The following is a 21,079-nucleotide window of genomic DNA, read 5'->3' on the forward strand; positions in this document are numbered from 1 at the left end:
GCAATTGATTTGGGCACAAGATAAGCATTATGCTGACACTGTTATATGGCACTGTGGCTGGCTTATATTTAAGCATTTTACCAGTATTCCAGTGGCTATTACAAGAGCTCTTTGGCTGGCTCCCCTATGGAAGTGCTTTGGCAGAAACAGGAGCATTGTGCTAAGTCCTCCACTATCCTAAATTGTCCCTAAACCCCATCAGTAAAAGTTTTGTATACTTGTGTATATTTATTTAAATTAAGCATTAATATCTATGTATGGTCTGTACAGCACTATGAAAGATGGTGGAGCTATAGAAGTAATGGTTGTGTTTAGAGATGCACGAACCTCGAGCCAACTTCAGCAGCCCCCGCTAATAAAATGCCGAACGATCGAGTTCGGATGGACTCGAGCATGCTCGAGGTTGGCTCATCTCTAATTGTGTTGCAATGTATGCTGTTTCTCATCATCGTTCTTCCACTCACCTCTGGAGGCTTGGTCCTGCCCGCTCTCCTTCTGCAGCTCATCAAATCATGGTCCAGTTCTGCCTGCTTCTCCAATGCACCCCCTGTGTAATTTATGGCGGCAGGTGTTTTCTAGATACTCCCTCTTCCCTGCCTGCACTCCATGCTTCCAGCAATCACTGCGTTCCTCCATTGTCCTCTAGGGCACCAGCGCCTGCCTTCTTAAAGTTGATGGGCCAGCGTTAAAGAGGTACTCCAGTAGGGGGGGGACACTTTTTTGCTGGGACCGGGCTGGAACCGGGGAGGTGAGTGGACATCTTTTCCCTCGGCCACCTCCTCCCCGGTTCCAGCATCGGTTCCCGCATCGCGGCGCTCCGGTGCCCGGCCACTTCCGGGTGTCTGACGCGGGCCCGGGACGATATATCTCAGGTCCGCTCAGCCACTCAGTGACAGAGGCGGGATCTAAGTGGACTTGAAACGGATCCCGCCTCCTTCACTAAGTGGCTGAGCGGACCTGAGACATCACGTCTCGGGCCCGCGTCAGACACCTGGAAGCGGCCGGGAACCGGACACCGGAGCGCCGCGATGCGGGTCCCAGCAAAAAATACCCCCCCCCCTGGAGTACCCCTTTAAAGTTGAAGAGACAGTGGGGGACATTTATCAAACTAATGGAGCCTGTTTTTAGTCTAATATATCTAGTTTGCGCTCAAAATAAATCTAATATGAATTTATGAAGCTTTCTTAGACAAGACTATCCAAATTAGATGCGACTTTTTGAATTAGATTTTTTGTTGTTAGATCGAAAGTGCGCCAGAATTATTTTTTAGGGTACAAACCCACTTGACGTATTTGCTGCGTGAATCAGTCTTAAAAATAAGCAGGCAAAACGCAGGTTGGCTTTATACAATTGTTCTGCATTAAAATACGCAATTGCGTATTTTTGAAGCGTGAAGCTTGTTGTTAGCAAAGCATCAGTTGTTAACAACCTGTGCGAAAAACGCATGTAGCTTCACGCTTCAAAAATACGCAATTGCGTATTTTAACACAGAACAATTGTATAAAGCCAACCTGCGTTTTGCCTGCTTATTTTTTAAGACTGATTCACGCAGCAAATACGTCAAGTGGGTTTGTACCCTTAGCTAAATTTATTAACTGCTCAATTTTTTAAAAAGTCGCATATATTGGCGCATCGCTACGTCTGCTCCGAACCAGGTGAATTTATTACACTAATTAAAAGACCATTATTTTTAAGACACATTTACTATGCTATTAGACAATTTACATAAATTTGACTAAACACATTAGATTGGAAATTATGTCAAAACATCTTTGACAAAATCGTGTTTTTAGATTTGTTAGTAAATATCCCCCAGAGTTCTCTTCACTGTACTGTTTTTCCTCAACCTATCCTAATTTTCCAACAATTATTTATAGCTGCTTCGCCCATTCCTTCTTGTTTGAGTGTTGTTGCTTCCTTATGTTTTTGAGTGAAGGTGTTGTTCCTGTATTTTTCATATATCATAACTTTTCACGTATCCTGACAAGAGATGAGCGCAACTTGAGCATGCTTGTGTCCGACTGTTTGGTATTTGAATACTGGTTGCTGAAGATACTGGATGCATCCCTAGGGAGTCCTGGAAAATATAGGCTGCATCCAACTTCTTCATACACATGTATTCAAACATGTATTCGAATAATCATACTAGAGCATGCTTGAGTTGCGCTCATCTCTAATCCTGACCTGTGCCTGACCCTCAGACTTTGTTTACCCACCTGCGTGAGTAGCTGTCCTGAATTGTTGACCTGTATTTTGATCTGCCCTCCCTGACCCACCAGCTGTGTTTGACTAGTCGTGAGCGAATATGTTCGAAAATGTTCGTATGTTTGTACGAACATTACGCTAATTGTTCGTGTTCGCTGATCACGAACAATTTGTTCAATGATTGGGATGGTTATAACGATCATTTTCAAACATATTCAAACTTGTGAATGTACGCAACTGTGTAATTTATGCTTTGCGCCTGATAATCTGTATGTATGTGAGTAACTAGAACGAAACATACGCAATCTGTACCAAATGAATGCAAATGAAACGCTACGCAAATGCATACGCAACTGCGTACTTTATGCTTTGCACCTGATAATCTGTACGCATGTGAGTAGACCGTAACACGTAACGTACATAATGCGTAACATACGCTTCTACTGTATGTTCGTTATTTGTTTGTGACTGTTCGGTTAACAGGACCATGAACCGATCACGATCACTTTTTTTTACTGTTCGTGTTCGGGATTCAAACAGAACATCGGGATGTTCGCTCATCACTATGTTTGACTATGACTCTGTTTTTCTTCTGATTCTGCTGTTGATGACCTGGCCTACTGACTTTTGCCTGTCCTCCTGGTGCTTCGCACCACCAGCACTGTCTTTTCCCCAGGACCAGCTGCTACTGATAATTAAAGGGGTAGTGCGGTGCTACACATTTAGGCTATGTTCACACTACATAAAACTACAACCGTAGTTCTCGCCGCAGAACTACGGCCGTAGTTTTGAGGGGTGGAACATAGCCTTATTTTCAGTGGGATCCCGGCCGGAGCGTACACACATCGTATGCGCTCCGGCTGGGATCCCATGTGGCGCCGGAAAAAACTGACATGTCAGTTTTCTGCTGCCGGAATTCAGTGAATTCCGGCCGCAGAAAGACCTGTCAGTTCACACAGTGAAGCGAGCGGCTCCAGCCGCTTGCTTCACTGTAGGCTATGGTAAGCTCTGATGCGGGCGCACGCTGATGCGCCCGCATCAGAGCTCCACGGCCAGAAAGATCATCTGGCCGGGATGATCCGGGCGGAGACCTGCCGTTCCGTGACCCGTCTGGGTTCACGGAATGGCCGGGTGTTCACGGAATGTGAACATAGCCTTATTCACTAAAGAACACATATTACAAAGTTATACAACTTTGTAATGTGTGTTATTTAAGTGAATGGCCCTCTTCCTGGTGTTCCCCCCACCCCCGGAAGTGTGGTGCATTGTACTCACCGAATTACTGTCGACCCCGACCACCATCTTGGGACAATGACATAATCTTAAGGAGGCCGGCCGGACCGCTCCAGCCATCCCTCATGCCGGCCCCCCTCTGGCACGTCATCAGCTGCTCAGCCAATAGCGACTGAGTAGCTGATGACGCGCTGTAAGGGGCCAGCATAAGGGATGGCTGGAGCAGTCCGGCCAGCCTCCTGAAGATTACTTCCCAAGATGGCGGCCGGGGTCGGCAGTAATTCGGTGAGTATAATACTCCACACTTCTGGGGGTGGGGGGAACACTGGGAAGGGGGCCATTCACTTAAATAACACAGTATACAAAGTTTTATAATGTGTGTTATTTAGTGAATAAATGTGTAGCACCGCACTACCCCTTTAATTAAGACCATGTTTGTGGAGCGAGCTGGTGTCCTTTATCAGCAGAAGTCCAGCTTCTGAGTCCTGGAATGGTGAGGGCATTTAGACTCCGCTCCCTGGTGTGGCCCAAAGCCGAATCGGCTGGGTAGCACAGCGAGCCCACATCTGCTGCCGGTTACAACTGTAAGTAAAGGTTTGTAGTATTTACTGCTGGATACAATCTGCCCTCCATACTACTTTTATTAATATGAAAGTGAGACAGTTACTGTGATCAGGAAGATATAATGTCATCAGGCTGGTCGGTATGTCTCTTTCAGCAGGTTGCTTGTGACATTTTCATCTCTAAAATGTAAATTATTCTTATTATCACTTAAAAGGGGTAATTGAAGGATGTATTAGCGGGGAGCGTTTTCCTCTCTCCTGCAGCTTTAATGATAACTGGAAGTTATTTATACTGTTAGATGTAAAAGTGATGCAGAGATTCACACCTTCTACCATTGCTACAGTCATTTATGTCAAATTGTTACTATATTTCCACTTTGTTTGAATTTCAAGGTTTTATCTCAACTTTAGTTTGTAATGTAATAGAGGTCATAAAATCGCACAGCTAAATAACGTGATATACTGTATACAGTGAAACCTTGGATTGCGAACATAATTCGTTCTGGGAACGTGCTTGTAATCTTCCCACACAAAACTTTTTAGGTGGCTGCAAACCTGCTGGTACTAGTACTGGAATAGCTATTTGTGAAGGGGTCAATTCAGGGGTCAGAGGTAAGTAGTGGTGATGCGGACAACTTTGGAGGCCTGTGGCTGTATCCATGTTTTCCAGGACTCCCTAGGGCGGCATCCAAATTCTGCAGTCGCGGCGAATCAAATGTTGAGCATTCGGGTTCAGATAATGTTGCAGAGCCTGAACATTTTGACACTGTTTTTGACATGTTGCACTGACATAAACAGTAAAGTGCAACAGCAACAGTAAAGTGCAACAGCAACCTGCAAGTGCCAGGACTTACTGCACATACTCAATACACATACACAATAAAAACCTATTCTAAAGATTTTTAAAAAATGAGGTTCTTAGTAGAGTTGAGCGAATCACTCGGAAATTCGTTTTGCGAAGTCTGCCAATATTCGCAAATCGCATACAAACGATTTTTTATTGAAACAGGCAGACTATAGTAGCTACAATAATGGGGCTATTACAGAGTAGCAATTTTTTTCAACAGCTTTTGCCGTGACAGTGTCAAAATTGGAAAATTTCAATAAAAAAAAATGTCAATCAGCCTGTCAAATATTCAGCCATGGACAGTAGTGGACGTTGGTGGATTAGCGGCGTAATATCAATTTTCTCCGAGGACAGCAGTGGACATTGGTAAATGATCACCCAGTAAGGTATTAAGATGGAAACTGTGTTCACTGTGACTTCTTATTATGCACCCAGCACTCAGTGACTTGGTATAATGAACAACAGTCACCCAGTTACTTGGTATACTGGACAATGGTTTCACTGCTCCCACAGAAAACCACCCACAATCCTCCCTCCTATCCTCTCTGTCCCTATCTCTCTGTATTTCTCTCCTTGCTGTAACCTGCTCTCCACTATACACAGCCGACTGGCCGCCTCCAGGAAGCCAATCACCTTATATAGAGGGTAAAGGGGGTTGCTGACATGACAAAGGGGTTTGCAACGCATTGGACAGGCATAATGGATTATGGATAATCCCTAGTTCCCATCGAAAGACATTTCTGTAAGCTAACATGTGCGGCCACAATTATGGCTGCTATGTTTTGTGAATTTGTGAAGCGAATCGCTATAAAGTGAATATAATGGCCGATTTGATGCGAATCAAAATTTGTGAGATTCGATTTGCTCATCTCTCGTTCTTGGCTAACTATTTGATCAAACAGAATGGGCCATGTCACCACATCAAGGTGCCCTCAGAGAGATGGTCCTACTCTAGCAATGGACTCTTTTGGACTTTAAAACACCCACAGGAGATGGGTGGAGGACAAACCCCCCATCTCACATGTCGCAGTGATATGTCAAAAGTTTTGTTTGTTTTTGGTTGACAGTACCACTTTAAGCTCTCATTTGCCCAAATCATTGCCTTCTCTATAATAAAATTAAAAATACGAAGAATTGTTTATGTAGAAGAAACTTTCACCTTGTTCCGCGCTGGTGTACACTGAACCCATTCAAACCATTACATGTCATTGTTGGTGTGGAACCTGTAGGTTGGATATTTGCAGCTGATGTACTGTGTGACAGGCACTTGACAGCATAGTTCATTGAACTTCACTGTTCTCCATCTGTTAGCTTATGACAAGACTGCAACTACAACCATATCAACCCCAGCAGCTGCTCTATCCCCAAGGGGATAGTCGTCAATATGCCGGCAGCCATGAAACATTGTAATGTCCCTTAAGAACTCATTGATTGCTGACATGATATTTATTGTATTTCACCGTTTATTATAGTTTTATGCCTTTCTGTGGCTTAGACTGGCACCAGGAGTTGATTTTATTTTTTAACATGGTCCCATGGTATTTTTTTTAGATGAAACATAAAGATAATCTGGTTTTATGTTGAGTTTGGCTCCTTATGTACTATCAAAGTGCTTTTGTCTTGTAGATGTCTTTAAAGAATAGCTGTAATTTAATTGTCACTTTTCAGAAATCAATAAGTTTCAATTGTCATCTGGGCGATTTTAAGAAAATCTGTAATAGGTTTTATTAAGCAAAAGAGTTTCCTTCTGTAGTCAAAAAGCTGTTTTCCAGCCCCCCCCCCCCTCACTTTCACAAGAAGCGGGATTTCTGAGTTTATTATGCTCTACGGAGGAGGAAAGGGGCAGAGGGGGATAAGTGAGCAGGGAGAGGAGAAAAGGCCCTGCACAACACAACATCCTGCAATCTTCTTGCATCAAGTTCCCAGACTAGTACTAACCTTTTTGACCTGTGAATCCAGTGTTTTTTATTTGCCCAGACAGTCTCCAAACTGCAGGGCTGCTTTTCTCCTCTCCGTGCTCACTCATTCCCCTTGGCTTCTTCCCCCTCTATAGGTTATAATGGGCTCAGCAAAACCCGTCTTGTCTTGCTTCTCTGTAATGAAGATGACTGTCTGATAATCCACAGATCAAAAAAAGGGGAGGGGGGGGGGAGGTTTGCTGGAAAAAAGCTTTTTGAGTACAGAAAGAGGCTTTTTTTGCCTAATAAAACCTATTAGAGAGTTTCTTAAAATCGCTTGTAGTATTGACTTCTGCAAAAATATTTTAAATGACATTTACACTTTAATTCCATTTACCCATGTCTATATTTCCTAAGAATTGAAATATTAATCCCATACACATTCAAGCCTATTGAATGCATAAATTATATATAATAGCAACATTACAGCAGATAGGTTAAATATAGAATAAATTCCTACAATGTTAATCAAATTGTAAAGACTAGAAGACAGTTATATTGTATGCATCATATATTAAAGACAACGTGTACAGGGGAACTGTCAGTTTCCTTTTTTGCGTACTGCAATTATGCAAATTTCCTGCTGATAATAATAATAATAAAAACTTTTTTAGATAACTACATTAATATGTAACACAAATAAAATATAATCAAATGCAGAGTATTTAACAGTTGGAAAACAGTTAAAACGGATCTAGAATTCTAGAACTAAGCTATGTACCACCCCTAGTAGTATCTTCACCTTTAGCAAGTGTAGTATACCAGAGCGCAATTCCTGCGGCTGGGCTTAGGATGAAACCTGTCCACAAGTGGTTTATTGTATGTTCCTATAAGGTAACATGTTCTTATGTGAAACTGTTTAATGTATTTTCCTGTACCAGTGTAACTGGCAGGTTTAGAATGGGTTACATGCCTTACACAACACACACACTACACAAACTATTAGGCAACAGTGACACCTACAGTCTTTAGTGGGAACTGCTTTAGGTAGTATAGACTTTCCAGCTCTTTCCAGAACTTGCTAGAAAGTAGGAGGGGCAGGTTCCTCACAAAACCTTAGCTGTAACAGGAAGTAGAGGTGCTCAGTGTATAGTGCAAAACAACCAAAAAAATACACATTTGGAAGATGCACCTGCTATATCACTCAATAATATAATCTGTATATTTTAGTGTATATATATATATATATATATATATATATATATATATATATATATGTGTGTCTATATGTAGCTACAGGCTGATATATCATACAAAACCTATCTACAAAAAACGCCAAACTACCAAAATACCAATTTACTAAATATTGATCATTATTTTAAGAAGATGGAGGAGACCGCACTTCCAAGAAAGGAAAATCCACTTTATTCACACCAATGCAACGTTTCGGCTCTATGTGTGTAGCCTTTCTCAAGCAGTGATACAAAGCACTCCAATAGCATAGTATATATGCAAGTGTACATAATTACAGATCATTAATCAATCAAGTGGAAAGAAGTATAAACATTGTGTATAATACGTGATCAATAATCAGGAAAAAGTGCATTCAAAAAAGTAATCATATAAAAGTAATCAGAGACCATACTCGCATGGTCATAAGTAGTGATCAACATAAATACAGTGCAGAAAACCAATATATATCATAATGAGGTGTCATTCACAGCTGTGTAATAAATACAGAAAAAAACAAGGATACATACATACAAAGCGCCAAAGCAGGGCATCCACATGGAGAGGACAGCGCCGGGAACGCTAGTGTCGCCCGCTGATGACGTCACACTCGGCTCTGCGTCCGGATCACGGCATACCCTATCACATGACAAGTGAATGTCATGTGATAGGCGTGATAGGCGTGATCACGGGCGCATGCGCCGGCCAGCCACCAGCCGACAGCGGCACACGCATGCCCAGTTGGGTCCAGTAAACATTCACTTGTCATGTAATACGGTATGCCGTGATCCGGACGCAGAGCCGAGTGTGACGTCATCAGCGGACGACACTAGCGTTCCCGGCGCTGTCCTCTCCATGTGGATTCCCTGCTTTGGCGCTTTGTATGTATGTATCCTTGTTTTTTTCTGTATTTATTACACAGCTGTGAATGACACCTCATTATGATATATATTGGTTTTCTGCACTGTATTTATGTTGATCACTACTTATGACCATGCGAGTATGGTCTCTGATTACTTTTATATGATTACTTTTTTGAATGCACTTTTTCCTGATTATTGATCACGTATTATACACAATGTTTATACTTCTTTCCACATGATTGATTAATGATCTGTAATTATGTACACTTGCATATATACTATGCTATTGGAGTGCTTTGTATCACTGCTTGAGAAAGGCTACACACACAGGGCCGTCTTAACAGCATTATGGGCCCCTGGGCAGAGGTGCGAATTGGGCCCCCCCCCAACCGCCGCCATCAAATCCCCCACATCTTTGCATATAGTGCGCCCCATAGTAGCCAATTCCCCCATATTGTGCCCCCCATAGTAGCCAGTGCCCCCCATAGTAGCCAGTACCCCCCATAGTAGCCAGTGCCCCCCATAGTAGCCAGTACCCCCCATAGTAGCCAGTGCCCCCCATAGTAGCCAGTACCCCCATAGTAGCCAGTGCCCCCATAGTAGCCAGTGCCCCCCATAGTAGCCAGTACCCCTATAGTAGCCAGTGCCCCCCATAGTAGCCAGTACCCTTATAGTACCCAGTACCCCTATAGTAGCCAGTGCCCCCCATAGTAGCCAGTACCCCCCATAGTAGCCAGTGCTCCCCATAGTAGCCAGTGCCCCCCATAGTAGCCAGTACCCCTATAGTAGCCAGTGCCCCCCATAGTAGCCAGTACCCTTATAGTACCCAGTACCCCTATAGTAGCCAGTGCCCCCCATAGTAGCCAGTACCCCCCATAGTAGCCAGTGCCCCCCATAGTAGCCAGTACCCCCCATAGTAGCCAGTGCCCCCCATAGTAGCCAGTACCCCCCATAGTAGCCAGTACCCCCCATAGTAGCCAGTGCCCCCCATAGTAGCCAGTACCCCCCATAGTAGCCAGTGCCCCCCATAGTAGCCAGTACCCCCATAGTAGCCAGTGCCCCCCATAGTAGCCAGTGCCCCCCATAGTAGCCAGTGCCCCCCATAGTAGCCAGTACCCTTATAGTACCCAGTACCCCTATAGTAGCCAGTGCCCCCCATAGTAGCCAGTACCCCCCATAGTAGCCAGTGCTCCCCATAGTAGCCAGTGCCCCCCATAGTAGCCAGTACCCCTATAGTAGCCAGTACCCCATAGTAGCCAGTGCCCCCCATAGTAGCCAGTACCCCTATAGTAGCCAGTGCTCCCCATAGTAGCCAGTGCTCCCCATAGTAGCCAGTGCCCCCCATAGTAGCCAGTGCCCCCCATAGTAGCCAGTGCCCCCCATAGTAGCCAGTGTTTCCCATAGTAGCCAGAGCTCCCCATAGTAGCCAGTGCCCCCATAGTAGCCAATGCCCCCCATAGTAGCCAGTGCTCCCCATAGTAGCCAGTGCCCCCCATAGTAGCCAGTGCCCCCTATAGTAGCCAGTGCATCTATAGTAGCCAGAGCTCCCCATAGTAGCCAGAGCTCCCCATAGTAGCCAGTGCCCCCATAGTAGCCAATGCCCCCCATAGTAGCCAGTGCTCCCCATAGTAGCCAGTACCCCCATAGTAGCCAGTGCCCCCATAGTAGCCAGTGCCCCCCATAGTAGCCAGTGCCCCCTATAGTAGCCAGTGCCCCTATAGTAGCCAGTGCCCCTATAGTAGCCAGTACTCCCCATAGTAGCCAGTGCCCCCCATAGTAGCCAGTGCCCCCCATAGTAGCCAGTGCCCCTATAGTAGCCAGAGCTCCCCATAGTAGCCAGTGCCCCCCATAGTAGCCAATGCCCCCCATAGTAGCCAATGCCCCCCATAGTAGCCAGTACCCCCCATAGTAGCCAATGCCCCCCATAGTAGCCAATGCCCCCCATAGTAGCCAGTACCCCCATAGTAGCCAGTGCCCCCATAGTAGCCAGTGCCCCCCATAGTAGCCAATACCCCTATAGTAGCCAGTGCTCCCCATAGTAGCCAGTGCCCCCCATAGTAGCCAGTGCCCCCTATAGTAGCCAGTGCCCCTATAGTAGCCAGTGCCCCCATAGTAGCCAATGCCCCCCATAGTAGCCAGTGCTCCCCATAGTAGCCAGTGCCCCCCATAGTAGCCAGTGCCCCCTATAGTAGCCAGTGCCCCTATAGTAGCCAGAGCTCCCCATAGTAGCCAGTGCCCCCATAGTAGCCAATGCCCCCCATAGTAGCCAGTGCTACCCATAGTAGCCAGTGCCCCCCATAGTAGCCAGTGCCCCCTATAGTAGCCAGTGCCCCCTATAGTAGCCAGTGCCCCTATAGTAGCCAGTGCCCCCCATAGTAGCCAGTGACCCCCAAAACAACAAACCAGTTACTCACCCGTCCGCCGGCCCCAGCAGCTGATGTCTCCCGTCAGTGCACTCCCGTCATCCTCCGGTACAGGCAGCGGGGTACAGAGAGACTGCTTGTGCCGGAAGTGTCCGGCTGCATGACACATCCAGGACACAGGCAGCGTCTCTGTACCCCGCTGCCTGTGCCCGGAGGATGACGGGAGCGCGCTGACAGGAGACATCAGCTGCTGGGGCCGGCGGACGGGTGAGTTCCTGAACTGCCGGCCCCTTCTATCGCCGCTTAGCTGAGCCGATCAGAAGCCCAGGAAAGTGCTGCTCATTGCACTTTCCTGGGCTTCTGATCGGCTCAGCTGAGAAGCGATAGAAGGGGCGGGCGGAGGGGGTGGCTCAGGGCCGCTCACTATGCATATGCTTAGTGAGCGGCAATACAGGGGGCGGGCGGGACGGCTCCCTTGCGGTGCTCGGCCCTGCTTGGAAGCCGTCTTTGCTTTATAGGACGCACTCTTTTATAAGTGCGTCTTATAAAGCAAAAAATACAGGTCACAGAGGGCAGGGGGCCCCCTAGGACGCAAGGGCCCCCGGGCAGCCGCCTACCCTGCCCAATGGGTAAGACGGCCCTGTACACACATAGAGCCGAAACGTTGCATTGGTGTGAATAAAGTGGATTTTCCTATTTTTGGAAGTGCGGTCTCCTCCATCTTCTTGAACTATCCATACAAACCTGGGTCCGGTTTGGTGAGACTTGCACCCATAACTTCTTTTTTCTTCTTCTGCTGCTGAATTTTGTTTTTTTGCATTGATCATTATTTTGACGTCCACGCAGATTTTGTCCATCATTTTATACATTGTGTGCATTGGATGTCGGTCATCCTGTTTACTTCAATGCATTGCATTGAAGTCAATTGAATTGCAACAATAATGGATGTCTTTTTATATAGAAAAAACAGACAATTTTTATCTTTTTTTGACGTTGTGTGAACATAGCCATTAGCTGCCATAATGATATAATACATATGTCTAGTAGGTTGTGACAAATTTATCGTACCATGTTTATCATTTTAAAAAATTTGCTGCATTTTGTGCCTTAGTTTCCAACTCCTAAAGACATAGCCAGCCAAGCATGCCATGTCTATTGCGATAGGAAGAGGGAAATAATACACTACTAGAGGCTAGTGGCAGCGGCTTATCTCCAGGAGGTGAAGGACACTATTGATCAATCTCCCTTGTGGTGTCAACAAGGTGGAAATTTGTTACATCAGTAAGCCTGCCAATATGCTCTGCAAATGTTTGTTTTGTGTTAACATAAGTAAGATAAGAACAAGTTCTTGAAGTTTCCGAGTTTTAGATCTTCATCTTTGTAGCTAAACACATTTACAGACCAATGGCAAACCTTATTTGTATGTTGATTCGGTAGAATGATGGCTGGGAATATTGAGTTGAAAATTGGTACATGGTTTGAGTGCTTATGAGCGACCAAGCTAGTTATTATTTTTCACTACTTGCAGAATCTTCGCTTTTAAGATTTTATACTTGAACTAGTAATTGCATTTCACAGCATTGTCTGGAGGGTCTTAACAGAAGACCCTAGGCAGTACGACAATCTAACGGACAATACTACTGACATACTGCTATTCCCATTACACAGCTCTGTAGCCATATTACTTCTGAAAGAAGAAAAGACAATAAATGGATCTAGTTTTAATATATGTATTATTTCTAAATAGTAGGTTTTGCCTTTATTTAGTTTAACCCCCTCCCACCACTGCACAGTAAATAAACATTACTGCAGCCTATGCCCGAAGCTGCAGTGACGTTAATTTACGATGGGAGATGACACAGGCACAGAAGCTGTGCCTGTGTCATCAGCAGTGGGTCCTAGCTGGGGACCCACTGCAACTGTCCCGGTCCAGTGCTGACAGTTAACCCTATAGATATTGCGTTTAGCATGACCGTATAATCTATAGGGCTCAAGACAGAGAATTCTCCTGCTACAAAGGGAGTATTCTCTGTCCTGTACCATCGGGGCTCTGCGATGTGATCGCAGGGCCCCGATAGTAGCATGGACACCAGAAGCATCAGGCTTCCCTTTCCCTGGCTTTGGATCCCGGCGGGGAAGGGAGGGAGGTAAGGCTGGTAGGCTACTGCGTGCAGCATGCGCCCATGAGCTCTGCCACCTTCCCTCTCTCCCCTGCCACTGTTACAAGCTTCTAAGAGAAAGGGGAAAGAGGGGAGGGGGCAGAGCTATGGCCTTCAGCTAATGGGATGATTATGATCCCATAAGCTGAAGTCCTAAAACGACCTGGGCACTGAGGCATCATGCCTATTGGTCGTGAAAGGGTTAAGAAACAGATATACCCAGGGGTATCATTTACTTGAAAGGTTTTGTTGACCTGCTGTAAAAATACCATTAGTTCTTTTAATAGACATAAACAGGAACCGAAAGTTTTATACAGGAAAAATAGCAAGGAAACACGCTGTTATATTATCGCCCATGTAAAGCTCCCCGACTGCTATAACTCGCATAGCTTTCCGTTTTTTTTTTCTTTTTGCATATTTGCTTTTGTACTTTGCATGATAATGTGAATAATACCTTTCTAAAATGTAGTTAAAATATAAAATAGCAGCGCAATTTATCTCCCGGCACAAAAATGTGGGAGAATAATGAACATTTTGAAGAAAGCTGAAGCACATTTTATTTGCTGTAATTTACAGCCGCTCTTACTAGCGTGGGCTCAAGATAAAACCCTTTTACATTAATTATTTGAAATGTTGTCTGTAATGTGGTCTGAAATATATTAATATTATATAATTAGATTATTAGTAATAGTAGCAGTAGCTGCGGAAAACTAGACAAGTACGTTTCAGCTTTTATCATCCACTTCTGTAAAGCTTGTACTCAAGTGTTATGCCCCTACCTCTGAATGACTAGGCTTGGTTGCGGTGGTTTCATGTGGCCATGGACTTTTAACCCTTTGGGGTAGCCTCATGCGTATAGGATCCCCGGCGGATTTCACACTGCCAGTTCCGCAACTAAATCTGCTGCGATCCTGTTTCCTGTGATTTTCTATGGGTTTACATATTGTTTTTTTAATGGATTTCCTGTGTTCTGTGTTCTATACAAATCCCCGACCCACTTAACCCAGCCCTGTCCGGCTAAGGCTGGGTTCACACTACGTTTTTGCAATCCGTTTTTTGCAAAAAAACTGATGAAAAAAAATGTATGCCTTTGTGTGCATCCGCTTTTCCATTGATTTCCTGTCAGGACCAAACACACAGAGACAGTGAGCCCTAAGCTCAGCCCCGCCCACTGTCCCTGCCTACTTACCACTATCTGCCCTAAAATGGCAGCGAGCAACTGGGCGGCGGTCCCTGGCCTGGATACGTGAAACAAAAGACAAGACAAACACAATAAGAATAGTCAGCAATCCGTGTCACAATGGTCGGGCAGCAAAAGTACAAAATCGGATCCAAAAGCGTAGTCGAATAACAGGCAATAAGGTCAGGGGCAAGCGGCAAGCAGGAAGGTCAGAATACAAAGCAAGGGACAGAAAACCAGAGGCAAGACACAGATAAATGCAGATAGAGCTGGAATGCAGGAAAGCTATACTAAATAACCAGCAATAAACTGGGATACTGAGAACGACTTATAGTAACCCAGAGATCGGTCCAGAATCCCATTGGAGCAGCCACCTGACTGCAGAGCATACACAGCTGACAACAAGGAAACTGACTGGATGGAAGATCCCTCAGTCACAGAGAAACCAAAGCAACAAAGCTTAACTCTGAACCTGCCAGTGAACTAAACAGGTGGATACAGGTGTGGTGGAATCCTGCTAATCACCACCCGGCAAGTACTGGAATAAGACAGTGTTCAGACCAGGTTCAGACATAAATTAACACAAAAGTTCAAAATCTTACGAACCAAGGACTGCACCAAGGTCCCAACAGGAACATTCATGACACTTCCATTATTTAAAAAAAAATAAAAAATAATGGATCAAAACGGATCCGTTTTGTTTAACGGACATAAAAATGAGGTTGACTATGTTTTTGTGTACGTTAATAAAATGGATCCGTTTTGATCCGTTTTTTTTAATAATGGAAGTCAATGGAAAAATGGATCAAAACAGATGCACGCAAAGGCTAAATTTTTTTTCAGCCGTTTTTTGCAAAAAAACTGATGAAAAAATGGATTGCAAAAATGTAGTGTGAACCCAGCCTAATACATTACCAGGCCACGTTCCAGCTTGGTTCTCAGGCTCCTGGCTACTGGTGCCCCGCTCAGCCAATCAGTGCACTGATTGGCTGAGCGGGATACCAGGGAGCCGAGTCTTTGTAATCTACTGATCGTGTGAATAGCCCAATAGACAACAATGTGCACTACCTAAAATACGGAAATATGGATTCGTAAATTATGGGGCGTGTAAATAAGGCCTTAGCTTCTTCTTTATTCTCAAAAAAAAAAAAAAATCTGGAATTTTTGTTGATCTGCCAGACATAATCAGATGGTTTCAATACGTTAATCTTTATAATACATAGCACAGCAAATGACATATAATTCGCAATTCTATATATGTAAGAAATATATTTTTACAGCATTCATTTGGAAACCATGTCCTATATGACACAGATGACAGTTGGTTATAAAATCTTATTAATATAGTAAGCAGATTGCATAAATATGCTTTGATGATATAGATAAAAATGGAACTCGGTTACGGCGCATTTCTAAATTAGTACATTAAATTGCAATCAGTCATGGCGTTCCTGCTTTATGGATTATGTTTATAATCTTCAAGATCATTTAGCTAACTCTTCTATGAATGCCTCTATGTTCCTACATTATAACTTTATAAATAGCCCTTGTGTTTTCATTAGTGATTATTTATCTTTATTTTTTTTTTTAATTTCCAGTAAAATAAAATCCATGTTTCGGTGTACAAAATATTTTGTGTTCACAGCTCCTATGAAATTTTTAATTTACTTAGCCAAATCTAGCAGCAGCACATACATATGAGGTTACTTCCCTGCCAGTTAGGACAGGTGTCAAGGTCAAAAAGATTGGAATATTTTTTTAAAGTGTCACTGTTGTTTCATTTTTTTCCCCCAGAAATCAACAGTCCAGGCGATTTTAAGAAACTTTGTAATTGGGTTTATTAGGCAAATATGCCATTATCTTCATTCAAAAAGACTTTCCCCAGGTCCCCCCCCCTCCCGCCTCTCTCTCATTCACTGCACATTATCAGGAAGTCTCGACTGTTTTATATCAGTCAGGCCTTGTCTGTTCTATGGAGAAGGGAGGGGGGAGGAGGAAGGAGGGAGATTAGCAGAGAGCAGAGAATAAAGGATTGCACAGCAGGAGCTGTATAAAAGCCTCTATTCAGAGGTCAGAGAGGTCAGTGCTGACTGTCAGAGGAGATAGCCTGGTGATGTAGCTGTAAATTAGCTCTTTGTTGTCCTGTTTTGGTGCCTCATCTCCCTCCACCCCTCCCCTCTCCATAGAGAAAAATGCAATGATAAAAATGCATTTTTCGGTTAATAAACCCAATTAAAATGTAAATGACAGTGACACTTTAGACACTAGAATAATACAGTGAAAAATTTTATTTGTTTTGGGTGCATTGGAGGATTAAATGTACCCTGGGCCTGCGGTGTCCACCCACCTAACCACCCCACTAACCGAAGAGGCACACTGATGCAGGACCCTAGAGTGAAGAGCTCGCTCGCATCAGTGTGCCCTCTATATATAGCAGATGGTGTCCTCTCTTCATCCCGTACCTGAACCTGCTTGGGACTCCGCTTCTGGTTGTCAATCAAAAAGTGAGGGGGGGAAAGAGTAAGCATTCAAGCTTGCATTTATTCAGGAACTTGGAAAAGCCTCTTTGACTCTTTATACTAAAGAATAAATGCATTTTTCTATTTTTTGGAAACACAGCTAAAAATATAAAATATAAAAATATGTGTCTCATTTGATCTAACAGTGCCAGCAGTTTGGAACATGAATTGCAACTGACAGATTCACTTAAAAGGGGAAGTACGAGCAAAATAATTTTAAGATATATTAATGCCCAACAAAAGTTATGAAAATTACTAATAGACACTTATTATGGGAGATGCACCTATAGTGCATTTTCTCTGCACTTACTACAGCATGGTGTGTTCAGGTCTCTGTAAGGTTGGTAACGTCACGTCACATAAACTGCCGACACCTGCAGCAGCAGTGGGACAGACTGGAGCAGCAGGAGGCGGCAGTTGATGTGACGTGACATCACCAACTTTACAGAGACTTGAACACACCATGTTGTAGTAAGTGCCGGAAAAATGCACTATAGGTGCATTTCCCATAATAAGTGTCTATTAGTAATTTTAATAACTTTTGTTGGGCAATAACAATATTTTGCCTGGATTTCCCCTTTAAGGCTATGATCTGACACAGTATTTTTGCTCAGTATTTTGCAACCAAAACCAGGAGTGGATTAAAAATACAGAAAGGCTATGTTCACACGCTGCTGAAATTTAGTGGATGGCCGCCATTTAATGACAAATAATTGCCGTTATTTAAAAACAACCGCTGTCGTTAATCGGATTAAACAAAAAAAGAGCCTGTGCAGCCTCATTTAAGAGTCTCAAAACACAGGACTAGCCAGATATCCCTCCAGGAAGGGCCCAGCCATGGGTGGCTCCTGTAGGGAAACCACCATATTAAGTACTGGAGGGATATCTGGCTAGTCCTGTATTTTGAGACTCTTAAATGAGGCTCCACTGGCTCTTTTTTTGCATATTCATGTTTCCCAGGAAGCAATGCACCTAGGATTTCACTGTATTGAGCACTTTAACCTGCAGCCAGCAGTGTTATCTTTAGCTGGTCTCCCTGAGATTCCTAATCTGATTAAAAGCACATAATAAAAGACAGATGGCGTTAAGGAGTGCAGAATCAGAAGTGGAAGCAAACGTTGTCCAATGGAGAAAGCTCACCCTAGTATCTTGCTGTTGAGAGGTCAAACCTGCAGAGCTGACTACTCTGATACCTGTTAAAAGATACTTACCATTCCATGCGTGGCAGGAAACCATTTGAAAACTCTGGCAGCTCAGCACTCCTCTTCTAAGGTGAGCATCGTACAGACCTGTCAGAAGCGCCACAGACTGCATGGTAATACACTTACAATGCAGTGTACGGCACCTCTGGTAGCTCCATACAATGCTTGTTTTAAGTAGGGAGCTGCTAGAGTATTAAAAAAGAATCCTGCCCCACCTGGAGAGGATGAAAACAAATTGACTTCTCAGTTTAGTCTACAATAAACCCGTTAACATCCCATAGGACAACTATTACAGCCAAGTAAGCCTTATGGCAGTTACTATCTTGCCAACGTGAACTATTTGGAAGTATCTAAGAAAGCGCTTCCAATAAAATGCTGGCAAATAAACCATAATAAAACTGTACATGGAATATCCTCCTCAGTTGAATGGGAAACCAAATAGAAAGGGCACAACCTGAATATGTCTCCGTAGGAGATGTAAGCTGGTCTATGAAATAAGGAGTAAGGCCATGGTGCAGTTCTCTGAAGATTAAAGACTCAGTTTTGCACCTCATCTATAATCTTGTGAGATTATAGATGAGAGGAGGCTTGCTGTATCAAGAGATTTAAAAAAATCTAAAATGGAGATATCCAAACACAGTTGCTACTACCAGCAGATATAGACAGGTCCTCAGGCTTTGCATGGTGAGCATGGAAAAGACCCCCCAAAAAACAACCAACCAAATTTTATAGACCTCTTATGGAGACAAATATTGAGAAAACTGTAAGTCAAGTGGAAGGTGAGCTCTGTAGAAAAAAAATGACCAATCTTGATTTGATTAGTAAGAATTGAGGAAATTTCGTTCTAACATGATGGTTACTGGTCATTGGTTACGGACCACTTGCTATTCCTAAATCTACAGGAATCCACAGCAGCTAAGATAATGTGGATTTTTTTTTTTTTTGTGAAGTAATGGATACTTGTCTGACTCCATTCTTATCACAGACCAAAGTTCGGGAATTAACTTATCAAGCGGTTGTGTGAAATGTGCAGAATTAAAATGTCAAGCACCACTCCCTTCAATCTTTGATTTACTTGTACTCTATTTAACTTGTTGGCTACATTAGACACTAGAAAAAGGGGAAATTGATCTGTCAAGTACTTTATACACTGCCTGCACTAAGTATCAGTCTACTGGATGTTCTTCGTGCTATTTAAAGGGGACCTAGAGTTCTATAATGCCAGACCCATGGGCTGTGTGAAACAGGGACCGGCTCCCAAGTTACAATGAACTATAATTTACTCTGAAACACTGTTGCATTTAAGAAAAATCTTAATATTAAACCTATCCAGGAACAGAGCTTCGAGTCACCAAGACAGTCCTAGCTCACCTCTCTGTCCCACTGGGCTAGAAAAACAGTTTTTTCTAGGTTTATGTATAAGGGTGCGATTTGCAACAAAATCTGCTGTTGACACTTGCCCATGCATTTCAATGGGCTGTGGCAGGGCAGCGCACTGATTGGCTGACCGCCAGGAGATCCCGAAGCAAGCAGGAGCCTGAAGCAGGTGATGTATGCTCCTGGGCCGCGGGGGTTAATGGCATCTTTCGCTGCAAATTCGCATCAAAATCTGCTGCGGATACTTGCCCATGTATTTTAATGGGCTGACATACTCGCAGCGGAATTGTCATCCCACTGCGAGTATGTCAGCCTATTGAAATGCATGGGTAAGTATCCGCAGCGAAATTCGATGTGAATTGCGGATACGCTGTGTGTGAAGGCACCCTAAGAAGAGATCCATCAAAGCCTAGTGGGGCGGCAGAAGCTGCCAGGGGACTGCACTAGTGACTGGAAGCCCTGTTCCCTGTTGGCTTTAAAACTATGATTTTTCTGAAACTCTGCAATATTTGTAGTGTAAATCATAGCTGAATGTAATGAGTGAAACCCACCCCTGTTTATGCTACTGTAGTTTAGATACCATGAAATTCTTGACATATTATTAATTTCCTATATAATATATTGTGCATATCTTCATATTCTTTTTTCCCATTTTATTTTGCGGCCTTTTGATAAAATAAAATAAAAGTTTTCCTCATCATTTTTCATATAATGTCCCATAATGTAAAAAAACAGAATTTTAGAAATTTTCTGCTTATTCATTAAAAAGATAAAACTTTTGCATGGACATAAGTATTGATTTACTAGGACGCTTACTGTAGCTCTGGTTGCCTACTGATCATATACACCTTAACGAGAGTCACCTGTAGTATACTCAGTGGATTAAACATGATTTATGGTGCGTTTACACGGAACGATTATCGTTTACATTTTCGCAATAACGATCGCATTTGGGTGATAATCGGCTCGTGTAAACACAGCGAACTATCAAGCGATGAGTAAAAAATCGTTTATTGTGATCTTTCAACATGTTCTCAAATCATCATTGGTCGTTTACTAAAAATTCGCAGATCGCTTAGTTTAAATAGTCTTTCAAAGATTCAAACTATGTGTGAGATGGGCTTAAAGCGACTCTGTACCCACAATCTGACCCCCCCCAAACCACTTGTACCTTCAGATAGCTGCTTTTAATCCAAGATTTGTCCTGGGGTCCGTTCGGCAGGGGATGCAGTTATTGTCATAAAAACAACTTTTAATCCGGCAGCGCTGTGTCTAACGTCCGGGGCTTACATTTGTATATGCATTAGGCTGGCACACCCTCTGTCCTTCCTCCTCACCCTCCTCATCATTAGGAATGCTCCAGGCAGATTGCTTCCTATTCCCCACCTGTGTGTATAATGAACATGGGCTGGATCGTTAATACACCTGTGCAAAGCTCAA

The sequence above is a fragment of the Dendropsophus ebraccatus genome, chromosome 7, assembly GCF_027789765.1.
Source record: "Dendropsophus ebraccatus isolate aDenEbr1 chromosome 7, aDenEbr1.pat, whole genome shotgun sequence".
NCBI classification, from domain to species: Eukaryota; Metazoa; Chordata; class Amphibia; order Anura; family Hylidae; genus Dendropsophus; species Dendropsophus ebraccatus.